The sequence below is a fragment of the Asterias rubens genome, chromosome 2, assembly GCF_902459465.1.
Source record: "Asterias rubens chromosome 2, eAstRub1.3, whole genome shotgun sequence".
NCBI lineage: Eukaryota > Metazoa > Echinodermata > Asteroidea > Forcipulatida > Asteriidae > Asterias > Asterias rubens.
Genome location: NC_047063.1, coordinates 10,806,301 through 10,825,980, shown reverse-complemented (window position 1 = coordinate 10,825,980; position 19,680 = coordinate 10,806,301). Strand labels below are relative to the sequence as shown.

At 39.6% G+C, this 19,680-nt stretch overlaps 1 protein-coding gene across 1 annotated transcript in view; it reads right to left on the bottom strand.

Annotated features, from left to right (window-relative positions):
• LOC117306762 (protein kinase C delta type-like) overlaps window positions 1-19,258 on the bottom strand; it is an 80,450-nt gene extending 61,192 nt beyond the window's left edge. The window contains exon 1 of the mRNA XM_033791258.1: window positions 18,862-19,258. The gene's annotated coding sequence lies outside the window, so the exon portion shown is untranslated. The remainder of the gene's footprint in view (window positions 1-18,861) is intronic.
• Between the last annotated feature and the right edge of the window lie 422 nt (window positions 19,259-19,680).

Below are 19,680 nucleotides of genomic sequence, written 5' to 3'. Positions count from 1 at the left end.
CACAGTTTGAAGATAATGATAGTAGAAAGCTTCCCTGAAAATATTACTTGCTGAGGTGCGGTAGTTTTTGAGAAATGAGTAAAAATGTAAGTCTAATGTAAATCTGTGGACATTGTGTTTTGTGTTACAAAAAGTACCCAAATAAGCAGCTCTATAAAACGGTGCCCAGGTGTCGTCATAGATAAATCTTAGATGTGCACAATATCTTGACACAACGTAACTCTTTATGGAGACTATGTGTTACATGTAGACATAAGCTGCTAGTGAAATCAGTGCTAAGGGCCAATTAAAAGGTTCCATCAGGATGTTTTCAGAGACATTTCTGTCTTAAATGACAACTGACAGACTATCCTGGAGATTCCCAGGACATTTGGCTGACATTTTCATCATGAATCGCTAACCCTGGCAAACGCACGAAAATAGCCATTTCCAAGGAAAAACCTGTCCCAGCTTGGAAGTAGAATTGATTGATAAAATCCTTTGGTTTGCATACAGAGTGTTTATTTTTCACCCAGGAAAATTTCATCAAGTGTGAACATGGGGTGGAAGGGGGGGTTTAAATTCCCTGGTTTCCTGGGAAATTTGCCTGTACAGTGAAAAAATGGGTGATAATCTGAACCACCATCAAAATGTCCATATTGTTGCGGTACCCGCTGCTAAAATACATGTATAGGATTTGAACTGCCTCTAGCTACCAGGCAATATCAGTGGTCTAGTTGGTGAGACACTGCTCTAGAACTGCAAAGGTCAGGGGTTCAAATCCCACCCAAGTAATATGCCTGTGGTTTTTTTCACAGAGCACGGGAAAGTACTGAGGGAAAGTACTGAGTAAACAGTGCTAACCCACATCGGTGTATATGAGTAACCCAAAATTAACAATCTAAATCACATTCCACAACAAACGCTGACATCATTGGCCAATTTAATAGCACTGCATATAATGGTAAGCAACTTTTCATGCTAATTACATGTACATAAGAAAGAATTAACTTAAGCGAAAGCAAATTTCACAGGTTAGCAACAAAATTGCACTTTGCATTCTTGCGATTCATTTTCATACAGTAAGCACCCGAGGGATGCCTTTTCGTGGGTATTCAGTAATAGCAGCGCTACGAAATGGACACTCATTCAGCAAGCATAAAAAATAAGCCGCTAAAGTAGCCCTATGAAATTGGACTCGGGATTGATACATTGCACTCCCATGAAATGCCAATGTTTACATTGAAAGGTCTTTCAACATGATGTTAATAGTGCAAACAAAGTTTGAATACACCTATTGGCAAACATTACTCAGTGGAATTAGTCAACAATGCTAAGTACTGTAATCTCAATCATCAATGTTGCTGTTGTCAATCAAATTGACTTAAGTTAGCACTTAAAAGGTGTGTGTGGAATCGTTTTTTTGTTTGTTCTACAATGGACTGAAAAATAATCCAGACTTATGACAGGCAATAAGTTAGGGTGTTTACATGATTGACATCAACTTATTAATTGCAAAAAATGCTTAACATTCCATCACGTCTATTATGAAAAACTACATATGAAAAAATGGTAAACAATTACCAGACAGTGATTTAGAAGTTTTGTAAGTAAACAAAAAGGAAAAAAAAACATGGAGTTCAGCAATTTTTTGTTTTAATCTGGGAAAAATGCTGAGAGCCAAGAACTTGAACAGTACAGTAGTTCTCCTCTCTCACCCCCCCCCCCCCCCACCTCAATAAAACCCCACCATTCCTGGTGTCCCTCCCCTGCCACAACATAAACTGCGCCAATAAAGTATCTAAACACTTACAAATGGTCAGATTTATCGGAACCTGAAAGAGTATACAAAAATTGAATTGTTCGTTTCTATTCACCGTTAATTTCTGCACGTTTTGACACATCTTGTGTTGCGCTACGATGTTGTTTGGTGGATTTATGGACACTTAAGTGGCTTAAGGTCGAATTTCAAAAGTTGCAAAAGCCCCTATTCACCCCAATTCCAAAAGGGAACTCACATAAGCATCACACTCAGACAAAATCAAGACAAAAGACACAAACTCGTTTCGTTTACATGACCATGAAATTAATTGCTGTATCTTTAACTCTAAAACTGCTGTTATCCTGTCCTCCATTCTTGGTGTGTCCTCCATCACTGTCCTGAACGGCAAGGAGTCGTCTTCTCATACTCTCAATGAGACCTCTGATCTGTCCCTGGTCAATCCCCTGCCATTTCCTGATCAGGATGCGTCGCAAACCCCTCGAGAGTGGTGTCAGGCTTTATGGACTTGTTCACTTTCTTCTTCTGCTGCAGAAGTCACCCTCGGACGGCCACTCCTTGGCAGGTCGTCCACATTTCCCTGAGCTTGGTAGCCCTCCACCATTTACTGACCGTCGCTGGTGACGTTTTTTACCTGATGAGCTGCAGCTCGCATCGACGTACCGGCTTCTATCAAACCAACGGTCCGTCCTCTTTCCTGTTTGGTCGTTTGAGCCATCTTTCCTGTTATCTTGAAACACCTTTCCTTGCTTACCATTGTTGTATGCCTCCCATCTTTGACCCCTTTGCTTGGTTTACTGACAATTATTGCTGATGTTCATCGCAACCGATTTATCCAAAACGCGACCAAAAAAAAACCATTTATAAAAGGCGGGCAAAAGAAACGCCGATCGTACTCGTCACAATATAACGATTTAGCTTGAATAGGGGCTTTTGCAACTTTTGAAATTCGACCTTAAGCCACTCAAATGCCCGTAAATCCACCAAACAACATCGTAGCGCAACACAAGATGTGTCAAAATGTGCAGAAATTAACGGTGACTCGAAATGAATAATTATTTTTTGGCATACTGTTTCAGGTTCCGATATATCTGACCATTCGTAAATGTTTAGATACTTTATTGGCGCAGTTTATTATACTTGCATGTTGCATCGAGTCCACAGCCTACATTACAGCCCATTATAAACGTACATCGTCACGTACATGTGTGTATACTTATTTTCTTACATCAAATCCATTACCTCAAATACTATAAGGTTTTAACATTGGGTATTTACATTCTTTCCACAGTCATCAAATCTTATGAGCCACTCAGGATATATTGAACAGGTGAAAAAAAGTTCAGAATATAAAAAAAAAATGCCTATCTGCATTTATTGTCTCAGATATTGAGGACAATTCCCTTTGAAATGAGACAGAATAGGGCCATGTCCGAAACAGGGACTTCAGCTACAGCTACGGCTAGATCAGCGCGTCTGCCAGAGTTGAAGACTTGAGGCAGACGCACGCAATCTAGCCGTAGCTGTAGCTGAAGTCACAACTTTGGACACGGCATAAGTCTCATTTGGTTCAACCACCTGGGCCCAATTTCATAGAGCTGCTAAGCACAACAAATTTGCTTAATATGAAATTTCTTCCTTGATAAAAACAGGATTACCAGCCAAATTTCAACGTGATTTTCAGGATGAGCAAACAACAGCTGAATACCAGTTATATTTTACAAAGGTAGAAATTCCATGCTTAGCAAATTTTTGTGCTTAGCAGCTCTATGAAATTGGGCCCTGTTTTTCCTGTATAGAAACCATACACTGTGCACCATACAAGTAGGGGTATTATACAGAGCGACACACATGACCTAAACTTCACCTTCCCAATTACATTGCATTTGCACTTCATAATTTATTCAAAGTATCAATGAGTGACAAATTTTCTTCCTTGTTTACTTTTCGTGTATAACTTGCACATCTTCCCTACATAATCAGTACAACAAACAATGAGCCTTAAGTTGAGATGATGGACACTGTAGGATTACACTGCTAGGTTATGCTGCATGCCATTACAGACAAATATACCCCAACCTTAATAGTGTCACAGTATTGAGTCCACCCATGGAGGTCCGCCATACCTCAAAATTACTTTTACTAATACTTCCCAACTGGAGCCGACTCAAGCTGGGCTGATGTACAAACGGACACAGGACATGCTCAGGGCTAGTGTGTGGTACAGGGCTGTGAGTAGGCGTTAAGGTATCTTTCCTCCCCTTCCACCTCCAGGACCCTGGTTCAAATTCTGTGCACTGTTGACAGCCTCGAAACTTTCAATGATCACGCTAAGCACCACGCTAAGCACCACGCTAAGCACCACACACGGTTTTGACTGAACTAAACATGACCTATGTTTATTTAGCCTAGCAGGGACATGATACAAAAAGGTACAACAAAGGGTCCTCTAGTTGAACTACACTTCATGAGTACAGTACACACTACACATACACCCACTACATGTTCCGACATAACTTCACTTCCTGGTAACACTATAATGCTGTTGGGTAACAATGTCAATGCAGCACTTAACAGGATGTCAACATTGGACTTTCAACCTTAGTGTAGAGTACAATGTGAAAACCCGTTTTAAATAATCCTCAAACAGAAAAGAAGAAGAAAAAAATGTGGACATTGATATGCCTGTAAATTATGCACCAGTCTTCTCACTTGGTGTATCTCAACATATGCATAAAATAACAAACCTGTGAAAATTTGAGCTCAATTGGTCGTCGAAGGTGTGAGATAATAATGAAAGAAAAAAAACACCCTTGTCACACGAAGTTGTGTGCTTTCATATATGCTTGATTTCAAGACCTAAACTTGAGGTCTCAAAATCAAATTTGTGGAAAATGATTTCTTTCTCAAAAACCAGTTTACTTCAGAGGGAGCCGTTTCCTGTAATCAGGGCAAACTCTGACAAATTACAAACCATGCAAGTTAAATGCACATTTCATAAAACCTGAAAACTACAAAATTACATGCTTTAAGATACAGATTTGGGGAGGTCTGATCAAGCTGTCCCAATAGGCCTACACCTTAACATTTGTTTGATCCTTCAATATGCCTAATTCCTTTCATTCAATTGATGGACCTTGTCGTTCTCTGAGCAAATGTAGCATGTCTCAGACCATTCTGTAGATTCTATATAAATATCTGAAACCCAGGACGACCTTCCCCTTTTCATAAACCTTGCTGTCATCCTCCATGCATGTCAAGCAGGGGTGTAATTAAGTGCAAATAAAATACCAGCAAGGACTATCAATAAAAATGACAGAATCGGCACTGACAGTCTCATCATCTTGATCCTGTCTTGATGCCTAAGTAAAGACAGATGTCTGAGCGAGAGGAGTTAGGGATGCGCAGAGGGATGGGATGCGCAGGGGGATGTAGTGGTTTGCTGGAAAGGCTTGAATACACTGACTAAACACCGTGTCGCAGGTATCTGCTGGATGTCAGACACCATAGGTGGAGTCCCTTCATGACGAGGGTTTTTGTTTCCTAAGGAAGGTCAAAGGAGTTTTTGGACTTGAAAGAAACAGTCTTTATCACAGACATTGAACAGTTACAATTTCCTCTATGGTTACATTTGATGTACATGTACTGCCAGCAGGGCTCAAATTTGAGGGGAATCAACCACAAGAGTGCTGGGCTCGTAGCTCAAATTCTCTTTCCTAGACAAGACTTTATTTTACAAGACAAGTATCAAGTTTCTCACTTGTCCTATAAGTGTACTTCATCACTAAAAAGAATTGACAGATTTTGTTCACACTTATAGGCAACTATTTTTGTCACACAAATATTACACAATGAATTCAATTGAAAAACACAAGACCACCGAACTTGTCCAACCATGAGAATACTGCCCCGAGGCTAAAATCATGGACCTCTGGCCTAGCCTGTGACACAGTGTTAGTTTTGAAAGTGCAAATAATTCAATTGTTTACCCTCAATAATTCTACACGATATGGTTGATGACCAGTGATCACCTTAATGTAGCTTAGCACACTAAGCTTAAACAAAAACTTTAAAAAAAAAAAACTAATTATCATCTTATTTATGAATGAATCACAGAGCATTTTTATAACGACCAAAATCCATCCCAGCTGTTTGCCATCACCTCCCCAGACTATACTTTGCATGTGTTAGCATAAAAACAGAGTAAATACAGCATTAATAATAAAACCTGCCTCTTTCTTTGTGGTGGAACCCGAGTTTGTAATAATGCATTTTTTCATAAAAGGCAGCATTGTATGATATACACGTATCTGTGAAATAAATGTCTTGTTGTGTGCAAGTGGTGAAGCGAGCTGTCGCATCTTAGTGACAGGTGTATATATAAAACAGTATTCTGGATCGCGTTACATGATTGAACGATGTGCGCTTATTGTCCACTTTCAGCGCGCTTCTGAAATCCTTTTATTAGAATGCGTTTCCTGACCTACATGTACCTGCGAACCAAACACCTCACTTTGACAGTAAAGGGGCAGTACTGAAAACTGTGTGTGCCACATGGAGGCCTGATACTTCATGGAGGCAAAGAACGGCGATGTCTCCATGCCCCCTGGTCATTGCCTTGGTGCCCTTGGAACGTCTGTAGAAATTTGCGCAATTTCTCATAGAGTGCCCTTTACCAAGAAGGAAAGTCCTTAGAATCCTTGCCCTTTCATAAACGAACCGTGCAAGGCATACATGATTTTGCCAAACTTATCAAATTTTTGTGTTACAAACTTCACATCCCTTCATCTCAGTGCTATAATCTCGTTGTTCTCAATTTCATACTCATAATAATCAAAGGTTGCTAAGTGAAAATTTGTATAAGTTTAAAACAAGTAATCGAAAACCACAAGTAAGTGTTTCTCTTAGAATCTGACTGTTTCTTGTTGCCAACAATTACTTTGGAGACCATTCTCTAACCATCAACTCCGTTAACCAGGAGCTCAAAAAAACAAGCAAAAGAAATGTAATGAAACTCAAACAAACTGCACTAACGACCATAGTCGTGGGCCTCCCTTGCCACATGTCCATTGCCTTGGTGCTTATTAAAATGTTCCCACAAGAAATCTGCCATTCCCTGACTAATTTGCTCTTTTTCTAAAGAAACTCTGCCTTGGCCTTACAAGAACAAAGTACCAATCCAAGTTTTGGTTCAAACCCATCAGTCATGGTGCTTGTTCATTGATGATAACTTTTAACCGTAGTTTCTTCTCCTCACCTAGATGCATAAATGAACTTCACATGTCGATGTGAATTACTGTCCATGTACCCGTGGGTATAATAAGGCTTATACCCATCCTGCTCTTTCATGCTGTACTTTTATAGAAAGTGCTTATTATGCCATGCATGGCTAATGGCAATGCAACAAGAACAAGATTTTGCATAATAATTGACCTAACAGTATTCCTTAATAGGATAACCTTTCTTTAAGGTAAATTGGTCCCTCAGGGCTGATTTGTTGAGGCTTAGGGTTGATCCCCAGGGTCTTGAGATAGTTACTGGAGTGGTTGCATTTGTCTGGTGAGCAGGAGAAATAAAGAGCATATTGGGCCGCCTATTCCACAATAAGAAGATATGGTTTTAAAAAAGCCATTAATAATTTTTTGTGTTGAATGATTATGGTCTGTGTTCTTGTTTATGATCATTAGGAAGCCCCGGTTCATGTACTTCCTGTGAATGCAAATTCGATACAAATTTTGTCGTCGCAAATTCGTAACGTATTCTTTGCATCAGCTGAAATGTTCTCAACTTGTGTGAAACATTCACTGTGACAACAGCCCTGTGGCGTCAAAATTTCTATTATGAACCTGGCTTTATGCTTCTATTGCTTGGCCTCAACCCCTTCAGTCATTTCACGATTGTTTTTAACTAGGCCTATATGTTTGTCTGTTTGTTAGACAGGTCTAGCTTATAGGCAAAGATGACTTCGCTGGAGATGTTCCACTTCGGAAACCCACCCATAGTAGACAATTACCACGACAACCCAAAGGAGACCTATATTGACAAATTGATGGAGGACTTCGCTTGCAGGTTCGAAGATCTACCAAATGCAATAAACGACGGAGGAAGATGGAAGAAATGTGCCAAAGAAAGCCGAGCAAAGCCTACCATCAAGTCGTGCTTAGGGGGATTTTACCTCTATTTTGCTCTTTCCTGAGAATATTTTGTTGTGCTTTTTCTGTCATCTTTTTTAATTTTGTTATTACTGTACACCATACATTTATTGATAAGGCCAATAGATGCATTATAGAAGAAGATGCAGGCCTGATACTCCATGGAGGCATCAAAGGCGACTGTCTCCATGCCCTCTGGTCATTGCCTTGGTGCCCTTGAAATGCTCCACAAGAAATTTACAATTTCCTCATAGGTTCCCCCTTGACAAGGGGAAAATAACTTGGTGCCTTTGCCCTTTCAAAAACGAAGCATAGATGTTTGTAGATAGTTTTGTTTTTATTGAATTGAATAATTCAGAGTGGCACAACCATGCACAGGAGAAGGTCTCAGGGACAGCTCGGGTCAAGATCCTCTGGGAATCACAACATCGAGACTGATCTTGTTATAGAATACAGTCGTCTGGATGTTTATTCTCAATTATAGATGATGTAGTAGGCAGCTTCAAAAGAGGAAAGGATCAAGAAGAACCTGAGCCCATCTTCATAGAGCTGTTTAAGCACAAAAATAAGCAAGCACAACAAAACTTTGCTTACCAGAATGGTTAACAGCCAAACTACCATGTCACAGGTACAACTTGTGACTGATATCCTGCTCATTTTTGCAAAAAAAAAGAAGATTGTTTAAGAAGATAGTCGTCTGGATGTATATTCTCAATAATAGATGTAGTAGGCAGCTTCAAAAGAGGAGGAAAAGATCAAGAAGAAACTGAGCCCAACTTCAAAGCTTAGCACAACAATATTTTGCTTACCAGAATAAGGTTACCAGCCAAACTACTATGTCACATGCACAATTTGTGACTGGTATCCTGCTCATTTCTGCGTAGCAGAAAATTATTAAGCAATATTTTCTGCTAATAAAGCAGCGCTATGAAATTTGGCCCAGGACTTGACCACATTAGTAAGTTGAGTAAAGTAAAGGTTGGAAAAACTTGGCACCATTCCAGAGCCACTGGAAAAACATTTGCAGAAAGCTGTGCTCTTAGGAACAGAGAACCCCAGTGAAAGACCCTTAAGATCTACGGCGACAAGGATAGCCAACTCAAGGAGTTACCGTCGCAAAGGAATATAAGATGTTTCTTTTGCATGCTGGGAAGACAAGAAATAATACTTTCAATAACATTTAATGAAAAACACTTAGTGGATAGTTTCCGTTTGCATTGTCTATTCCGAAATTTAGTCTTAGCCCAAGACGTCAGCGATCGATAGTGGATTGTGCACCACAAAAATTACACATTTAAGATAGGCCGCGAATAAAATATCTACTTTTAGATCTGTAAGGTTCTTAAGAAGGCAACATAATCTAGTCCAGCTAGCCAGAAAAGAATTGACCTATCCATTAGGCTCCACCCATGGTGCACATGTGAGCAAGAACACGTGAGCTCTCCAATGCAATTCTGCACAATTCTGTCGCGCGCACAAAGCATACACACACGCATGCCAGACTTTTGTCTGAATTTTGGTGGCGCAATTGGTTGTGATTGGTACGCAATGGGGCGGAGCTTAGTGGATTGGATTGTTCTGTTAAAAACACAACCTGACTTATCATCTAAGGCACATAGCTAATAAGAGTCCAAAGGGTTCAGGGTATCGAGCTGCCATCTGTTCAGCATGCGAATATTATCGATTCTGGGTTTCCCGCCAAAATGCCAAGGGAGTTACGCTATAAAGTATTCCAAGTTTCTCCACACTCAACAACTTGATCAATAAATGCTCATGTAAGTAACAAAGTTTGTTAAATTAAGAGTAGGGACTTCCTCAATTAAACCACATGTAAGTAAAAATTACACTAACAAAAACAATTTTACACTAACAAAAACAATTGCCTTGCAATTTGTCTGCCAAGAAAAACTTCACAAGAAACTCGCCATGAAAAATCAGCGATAATGGTAATTGTCAAAGACTAGGCTTCACAGTCGGTGTTTCTCAACATATGCATAAAATAACAAACCTGTGAAAATTTGAGCTCAATCGGTCATCGAACTTGCGAGATAATAATGAAAGAAAAAAACACCCTTGTCACTTGAAGTTCTGTGCGTTTAGATGGTTGATTTCGAGACCTCAAGTTCTAAACTTGCGGTCTTGAAATCAAATTCGTGGAAAATTACTTCTTTCTCGAAAACTATGGCACTTCAGAGGGAGCCGTATCACACAATGTTTTATACCATCAACCTCTCCCCATTACTCTTTACCAAGTAAGGTTTTATGCTAATAATTATTTTGAGTAATTACCAATAGTGTCCACTGCCTTTAAACAATATTTTCTAGCTCAGCAAACCTGTGAACTTAGTGCCATTATGAAGTTAAGTCTTAAATTTAAGTTGCTAAAAAAAGTACCTGAACAATTTAAGATGCTTTTGTGAAAAGAACGCCATTATCAATCTTATATATACATATTTTTCATGTACATGTACTTTTAATAATCCATGAATGACGTTCGGATATATACCTAAGAGTTTGTCTGAGTAAAATCTCTCATCAAATTGGAGACAAGTAAAAGATATAACAAACTACTTGAGACACACACGCCCTTTCGACGGGCCACAAGACTCGTGCACACCGATGACAAGAAGACTCAGTGCAAACCGAGTAGCACCTTATGGATGATCAATAAATGAACTTAATCAGCATGAATACTGGCGTGATAAACCAACTTGAATTTTACACCTCGACGACTAAAAGGCTTTTTACAAATGAAGCGTGAAGCGCAGACAAAAAAAGGGCCAGGGTAGAGAGAGCGATGGTGGCCAAAGACTGTACCCACTGATGCGGGGAGATTTCTCTCTCTCTCCCTCTCTTCAGGTGCTAATTATTTGATGATTTAAAAGCCCCTGGATATCAAATGGGCTTCAAATTTAATTAAATGTGGGATTAGATACATGTGGAATGCTGGACTTAAAGGAGCACTCGGATGTGTATGTCTACAAGTGATGGTGTCACAAAAGAATAGATCATAGGTCAAGTCCTGCAGCTTAAAGGCACTGGACACTATTGGTAATTACTCAAAATAATTATTAGCACAAAACCTTACTTTGTAACAAGTAATGGGGAGAGGATAAAACATTGTGAGAAATGGCTCCCTCTGAAGTGGAGAAGTTTTTGAGAAAGAATTAATTTCCACAATTTTTTTTTTTCGAGACCTCAGATTTAGAACTTGAGGTCTCGAAAGCAAGCATCTCAAAGCACACAACTCTGTGTGACAAAGGTGTTTTTTCTTGCATTATTATCTCGCAACTTCGACAACCAATTGAGCTCAAATTTTCACAGGTTTGATATTGTATGCATATGTTGAGATAAGGTGGGAAGACTGGTCTTTGACAATTACCAAGTGTCCAGTGTCTTTTACCATTTGACCATGGTCACTAGTCGCCCCCGGCATAATCATCACCAGTATGATACTCTATACATTAAACCCATCTCAATGAATCATGCGATTTGTACATCCTGGTACAAACTCCTGGATCATCACTCAGTACACACTGTGTACAAAATCATCTCAATAATATTATGTGGCTTGTACGTACATCCTGGTCGGACTCACTAAATCAATATTTAACCAAATAAATGAAATTTATCAGGCATTTATCATGCCATGTTTATCATAAACAAAACAAATTGTGCATAGCCAAGATTTACATGTATTAGTCTAATAGTAATACATGTATGTACAGCAGGCCTGTATGCAGTGTTTTTAGTAGGGCAAGGGCAACACGGCATCTGTAAAGGGCACCCTATGAGGAAGTTTTTGAATTTCTACTCATGCATATATCAAGGGCACCAAGTCAATGACCATGGGGCACAGAGGCAAAGGGCTCTGTTGCCTCCATGAAGTATCAAGCCTGCATAAGAAAGTGTGGATGTAATATGCTTATAATTGGCTTTGGAGAGCAGGCCTGATACTTCACGGAAGGCAACGGAGGCGATTGCCTCCGTTCCCCCATGTCATTGCCTTGGTGCCCTTGAAATGCTCCAGTAGAAATTTACAATTTCCTCATAGGGTGCCCTTTGCCAAAGAGAAAATGCCTTGGTGCCCCTGCCATTTCAAAAACGAAGCATACAGGCCTGGCAGAGAATACAATAGGCTAAGAAGCCCACCATACATGCAGAATTGATCTAGATGAAACATGAAATACATTTTATTAAGTTTGGTTTTTACCCATGCACCGATGTGTGTTAGCACTGTACACTCGGTACTTTCCTGAGTCTTGTGAAAAAAACAACCGGCATGTTACTCGGATGGGATTCGAACCTAGACCCTTGCAATTCTAGAGCAGTGTCTTACCAACTAGACTACCGAGGTTGCCCGATAGCTATAGGCAGTTCGAATCCTATGTTTTGGCAGCGGGTACCGCAACGATATAAGAGATGTTATATTGAAACACCTTGACGTTTTTTCAAAAACAGCTTGACTTTAATTTCTGCACAAGGCCTCCTGCACTTATGTACCCCTAAAGTGATACACGCTTCAGACGGTCTTCAGAAGTTAACTGTAATCTAAGTAGACGTCTGACCACTCAATAATTCAAAGGGCGGATAATATTGGTAAATTAGTAGTCTTATAAGGCTCACTAGTGCTTGGTGTAAAGTTGGCGCAGGTTTATCAAGTACTGTACTTATAGATACTCAAGAACCTTCTTTCTGTGTATGTACAGTATGTTTTTCTTTCATGGCGTCCATGAAAATAGTTCCAAGGATCAGAAAAACATTGTCCTTCCTGAAAACCTAAATTTATGGTTGACAAGATATTATTGGGGAAAAACCCACTTGTGCTGTAGGGAAACACATCAATATCAATATTGATCAATATTGATCAAAAATACGTCAGTTTTTATCTGTAATTTGTTCAGTAAGTCAGTAATTTATTCACATGGAAAGCTCAAGGATTTTGTTGATATATCCACTTCCCAAAATAAACGACCCATTCTTCGATAAAGTTTTTTCCTCATAAGAAAACCAGTTCAAGTGCAAAATCGACAACAAGAACTGAGATTTCAATAACTTAAATTTTGTCTAACAGTTGCCAGAAACAATTTCTGTCAACTAAATAAAGAGAATATGGTGCCAAAGCATGGTCTGATCGTCTTGTTGACAGCCTGTTTGGAATAACGATGGCCAGCTGAATCTGTCACGTAAAAAATTACTTAAAGGTAACCATGTGGAACAATTTGGAGCAAGTTCAATCAAATTTATTGTCGACCATTCAACGTTTTTTCCTCGCACCCAGGATGTATTTCATGCGTACATGTACATGTACAATGTAGGCTACCATGGAACATTAACTTGTGGTTGACAAATGGTTGCTGATCGAACTTGCCCCTTGCAGCAAATGTGGTCACCATTTTTCTAGACTCTGGTTTATGTCCTTGACACATACAATTTCTCGTGATAAGGATGCATGACCGAACCGCTAACCATCTAACAGTAAACATGAGGTGAACAGCCTAGGACCCAAAGCTAGCCTACACATTCATCCATACGATAATGTAGCAACTTCAAAGATGTTATCGAGTGCCTCCGCATACATCCATAGGCGCAAGACAACCGACTGAATTTTTAAATTCTTCCGATGAAGCATTAAGGGCTGAGCTGCCTATCCGTAATTCATTACAAAGTCAAATTGGGCCTGCACTAGCTGATACAAAATGCATTAGGCTTGAAACCTCTATGCCAAAGGGTTGAGTTTAGAAGGGGGGGGGGCACAGTAACACCTAGGAAGACAGAGGAGAAAAAGGCCTGTAAATAAGGCAGTATAATCAATACCTCCCTGTAAGAGACTAATGCACATTCTCTTGTTCGATGGCATTTATAAGGCAAGGAGAGTGTGAAAGAAAGGAGACTTCTTCAAGTCTGTCCAGCGAACTCTCCCTCACAGTGAATTGTCACAAAGTGTGGAAAGATTGATCTTCCGAATGTGCCACGCTCTATGTGTTGACACAGAATGCAGAGAAAAGTGTGAATTTGCGAGTCTGCCAAAGAGCAAACACTTCTCGGAAACATATATCGCAGAGTAAAAAGCTACTGAAGTGGAATTTGATTGTGTTTTTCTCCCTGTGGGATATGATCAAATCAAAGGAGGGGATGAAATGGCAGGTTCATTCATCAAGTCTAATGTTGTGCAAGTTATAAAAATTAAGATACAAGGAAATGACATACTGTACAAAATCGTAGTGTCTGCAATTATCTCCATGTGGTCCATTTGGCTAGTTCAGTGGTGAAAAGCAGGAGCCTATTTTAATATAAATTATGAACATGGAAAAAGCTGATGGACCAGTAAAAGGGCAAGGCGAGTAGTCCTGCTGGCTAGTGAGTGACTGAAAAACTAAGGGCAAACCCTGGATTTCAACCTCGAAGAAGGATATGAAAAACTTCTTGAGTCCAAGGGCTTACCTATGGCACAGGTGTATTAGGATTTGAAAGGCTTTAAGAAGGCATTTTGATAATAATCCTACAGGTTTTCAGGGCTCGAATTTTGGCCAAGAACACACTAGACTTGTATCCCTCAAAAACTTACTGGGGCAGAATCGATTTCACTAGACCAGGCATGAAATGGAAAGAAAAAAAATGCCTGTTTGACATTTGAACTGATTGAACTTAAACACGAATTGAGAGAAGATGTATCTCTTTTGTGTTGAGGGCACGTTTTCTTCAATAGGGGGCCTACAAATGTACTCAACAGAATTGAAAGATTTATACCAGACTCATCAAGTCTCAAGACTAAAGGCAGTCCTGTTGTAATTTTTTACTGGCCCGAGGATTAACACTAGCATCAAGCCTAAAGGTCCTGTGTAAATTTCACACCCTGGTTTCTCTGAGGGTCAAAAAAACAGGCCAGAAATCAGATTCAAATCTGAAGAATATCATGCGTGACAAAAAGGCAGAACTTCCCCTAAAGGCAATGGACACTCAAAATAATTGTTAGCATAAAAAGTTACTTGGTAACAAGCAATGGAGAGATGTTGATATTATGAAACATTGAGTGAAACGGCTCCCTATGATGTATCGTAGTTTTCGAGAAAAAAGTAATTTTCAACTAAAATATTTGAATTTGATTTTGAGACCTCAGATATTTTGAGGTCCCGAAATTGAGCATCTGAAAGAACACAACTTCGTGTGACAAGGGTGTTTTTTCTTGCATTATCATCTCGCAACTTCGACAACCAATTGAGTTCAAATTTTTAACAGGTTTGTTATTTTGTGCATATGTTGAGATACACCAAGTGAGTAGACAATTACCAAAGGTGTCCAGTGTCTTCAACAGTGGCGTATACTGGACAAACAATGAATGAATAAGACTGCTGGTCTGTCCTTGCTCTATGCTTATGGAGACCGAGGACAAAAAGGGGGGGGGAAAGGGTCTTCACATGGAAATTCTAAAGAACCATATGCTCCGCAAGAAAAGTTGGGTACATAATCTATAGGTATGTTAAGAACAAGGACAAAGGAAACAGAAGCCTCTGTCGTAGGGATGCATTTTTGAGAATGAGTAGAGCTAAAGAATCTGTGCTTCATGTATTCATACAAATTACACTGTTTAATGAAAAGACATCATTTAGCATTACAAAAAAACAACCATCTGTCCCACATCATTGGTTGTAGACATACAAGGAAACCAGTTTTAAGACGTGAGCCACGGACAATGCACGCTGAAAAAAAAGGCACGCTCATCATGGGCTGGCTAAAGAGAAAGAAAAATATACAGATCTAGCTGTTTCAGGCTGTATCTAAGCTTGGGCGATACCACGATATTATCGAATATCGCGATACTAATTTGGAAACGATATCGATATCAGATCGATTTTGTATTAATCGAAATATCGGTAAATCGTGATATCAACTAAGTATCGCAATGTATTTCCTAGCCGAGACGTCTTGCGACAATAAATCTCATAGTGGAGATAATCTTACATCATCACTAAAGAGCTGCGAGTCACCTGCGGTCTGTGACAGTCACAGACACAACCGCAAGATTCCTTTGTAGATTGGACCGACCAGGTTTCTTCGGGGAAAAAACCCAATCAAAGCGGAGATTAGGCGGTACACACAGACTACCGAAAACTACATTTAGTATCACTTAGTATCACTATTGTATCACATTACACTCCCTTTGAGTGTGCGGCTCAGGGCCGCTGTCTGCGCCCATCCGAGGTGTAAATCGGCTATTAAACTTGGTAGGTTATTTGGTTAGGCTCTATAGAGAAGAGTGATGGTCAACTCAGTTTGGAAATAATTAAAAGAGCCGATCTTTATTCATTCATTCTTCTTAGTAAAACTTGCTGATCCAAAATAACTGACTGCAAATATACTTACCCTAACAAATTATTTTTCAGTGGTTTCAAATTTAACTCGGAAAACTCTTACAAAACTGCTTACCTTAATTTTGTTATACCTCCATTTGATTAAACAAGAGAAAGTGAGAAGCTGTAATTATATACTTTTAAATTAATCAATATTCAATGCTCCATGATTCGATTGTTGTTGTGTTAAAAAAAAATTTTACGGAGGTGCCCTGTTCCTTTCCTTCCATTTTGTTTATTCTTGATGTTATCTTCTTGTTGTCACTAATGCTGAAATAAACTTGACTTGATATAGCCTATAGTTTCATTCAACTAAAGTTAAAGTGTAATGGTGCTTATTATTTTGTTATTTTGTTTTTAAGAGGCTGAGGCAAAGATCAGTCCGTTTAACGTTAGTTGTTTATTTTTTTCATTAAAAAGGTAATAATTTATGAGTACCAGAAAGTTTACCCGTTCAAAAAGAAAGTTTTATTTGAAAAAAGAAATCAACTGCCAATGGTGCGTCATTGAATTACCAAACATTACTAAATTATGTAAGCCTTTACTTTTACGACGGCAGCGCTAATCAATTGAATACATTTACCGATCTGTTGGTAAATGTATTCATATGATAAGCGCTGCCACACTGCGCCGTCAAATAAAAGTAAAGACCTACTGAATATTGGCCTCCCTCCTCACTCTCAGTCTGTGACGCAGCCGCAAGATTCCTTTGTAGATCGGACCGGCCGGGTTGTTTCAGGCGGGAAAAAACATAAAATCGGGGATTAGGCGGTCTCACACAGACTACCGAAAACTACAGTGCGTCTGCAGAACGCCAGGGTCACTGCATGCTCACTGCACCACCACGTGTGTGCTGCACCACCATGTGTGTGCAAGTAGCGCTAGCGCGAACTTATTGGTCATGCAAACAATAGAGCAGTCTGTCATGCGCAGACGTTAACATCTTAAACGCATGTAAGTAATGGCCCCTAGTTTTACACCCCAATGGTTTGGAGTAAAACCAGAAGAATAGGTCATTACAACACCTCTCTTATGCTACAACTGCCTCTTCTACAACTTTCACTGGGAGTTTGTAGACTGATGATGTTAAATTTAATTAATCGCGATTATATCGAATATCGCGATACATTGTTGGCGATATATCGTGAATAAAATAAATCGATATCGCCCAAGCTTAGCTGTATCAATAAAGAATATTGTTAAAAGCGAAAATAATCAATTGCTTAAAAACCGCCCAACTCGTCTGAGACTGGAGCCTTCTCTTCGGCGGCGCAGATTCTTCAACAGGATCATCTTGGATTGATAAGAAAATAAGAATAGACAAAGATCGACTCCAGACTGAAGAACACCTTGTAGAATTTTGTATTAACGAAGAACGAGACAAAACACAAGATGGACAGATGACCTACACACATGTAAGGTCATATAGTGACATTGCATGGGCCCAATTTCATAGAGCTGCTTAAGCAAAAATTGTTGCTTAAGCAAAAAATTCATTGCTTAGTAAAATCAGATTACCGGCCAAGACTCCACTCAATTGTTATGCTAAGTTAACAACAGCTAAATACTAGTCGTAAGCAATGTATATGGCATGACATTTTGGCCAGTAACATGTGTAAAATAAGCGAGCTATTTTCGTGCTTAAGCAATTTGTTTGCTTAAGCAGCTCTGTGAAATTGGCCTCTGGCAACACACAGCTCAGACATGTCAGACTATCTTAGTGACCATATGGAGCATTGGTGAAGAGGCTTTCCTCCTGCAGTGGAGTGAAATAGGCTCGAAAAAGAAATTGGTCAAGAACGAATCAGCTAAAAATATACATTTAACCTAATATTCCCATACTATTTCACACATTTATTTCATTGAAGTTAATACTTTTTTCCGGAGACACCCACATAAACAGGCCTTGTTCTTGATGTGACGTCAATGGTGAAACATGGAAAGTAGACAAAACATCCGAATATCATTGCTACATGTACACTGGCAGCTGCGTTGAAGGCATACATGAAGGCTACAAAACACATCAATGATTTTTTTGTTATTTTTTCATTCCACCAGAGATGTCAAATGTCTCAATCATGAGCGAGGTTTGTTTTTGTGAGCGTTTTTTTTAGTGAGCATTATTTCAAATGAAAAATCTAGCAAACTTTGACATGGTACTTGTCTATAATAGAAACATCAAAGAACCTGTCTCTCAGCTGATCACCTGGTCCCCAAAACATGGAAGGAGAAATAGTGTAAGACAAAAGCTCAGCTATTCATATGGTATTACCGCAAAACTCTCTTAGTTACAATTCCACCATGCCAATCCTACTAATATAGACATGACCTGTACGCTTCATTTTTGAAAGGGCAAGGGGCACCAAGGCATTTTCTCTTTGGTAAAGGGCACACTAAGAGGAAATAGTAAATTTCTACTGGCAGAGCATTCAAAGGGCACCAAACAAGGACCAGGGGGCATGGAGGCTATCGCCTTAGTTGCCTCCGTTAAGTATCAGGCCTGGACTAGGTAGATATATGGCAACATGCTTTAAAAAGTTTGCCCAGCCTACTGTTTACAAATCATGTTGTTTGTTTTCAAAATACCAAAACATCATACCCCAATATCCAAAGGGCGTCTCCTCTAACCGCAGCTCCACAGCACTGCACACCACTCCACCTGATTGGGGTCCTTTAGACTTCAACCAAGACAGCGTACTTCAGTTACTCGCTAACAGCTTATATTAGATTTCAAATCACTTTCACCAACCACCTTGCAGGAAACTCAATCCAGTCAATACTGCTCCGACTGTTTCCAATTTCAAACTCAGCCTGCCCCTAAACAAAAAAAGCTCGGTTTCGAATGATCACCGCGGTCGAATTTTAGTCACTGAACATCTCCTGCTGTTTACAATCCGCTTCCCACATTAACTCTGTTTTGATTTGGCTTTTTTTTATTTTAAAAGGGCTCCCGGTTGGGGTTCTGAGTCCTACAGACTATGAATCAGAAGAACTTCCCAGAATAAACTTCGGTTCTAAAAATAGTTCTGGCTCTACTAAGGCTCTCCTCGTCCCCCCCCCCCCCCCCATTTACCATTCAGTGCTAAGGGTGGACACACCATCAGCAGGTCTATTCCCATTAGTCACGGGCAGGAGATGTAGTTATAAAGCACCCACTTCCTTAAATGGCGAGGCTCCAGTAATGAAATAACCCATGGCCCTTTTTATCTGATACTGGTGTGTATACTAAAGTGTGTGCGTCACAGCGCAGTTCCATTCTGTGTACACTATGCATCATTGCTTTTTATGTATCTATATATCCCCACTGTACCAAACAGATTCAATGGTGATTTGCTGTAAACCGTTTGATGTGAGCACAGCATAAAGCGGTCAAGCGCTTCGGTTTGCATAAGAATACATGTACTGGCTAGAGGTGTGT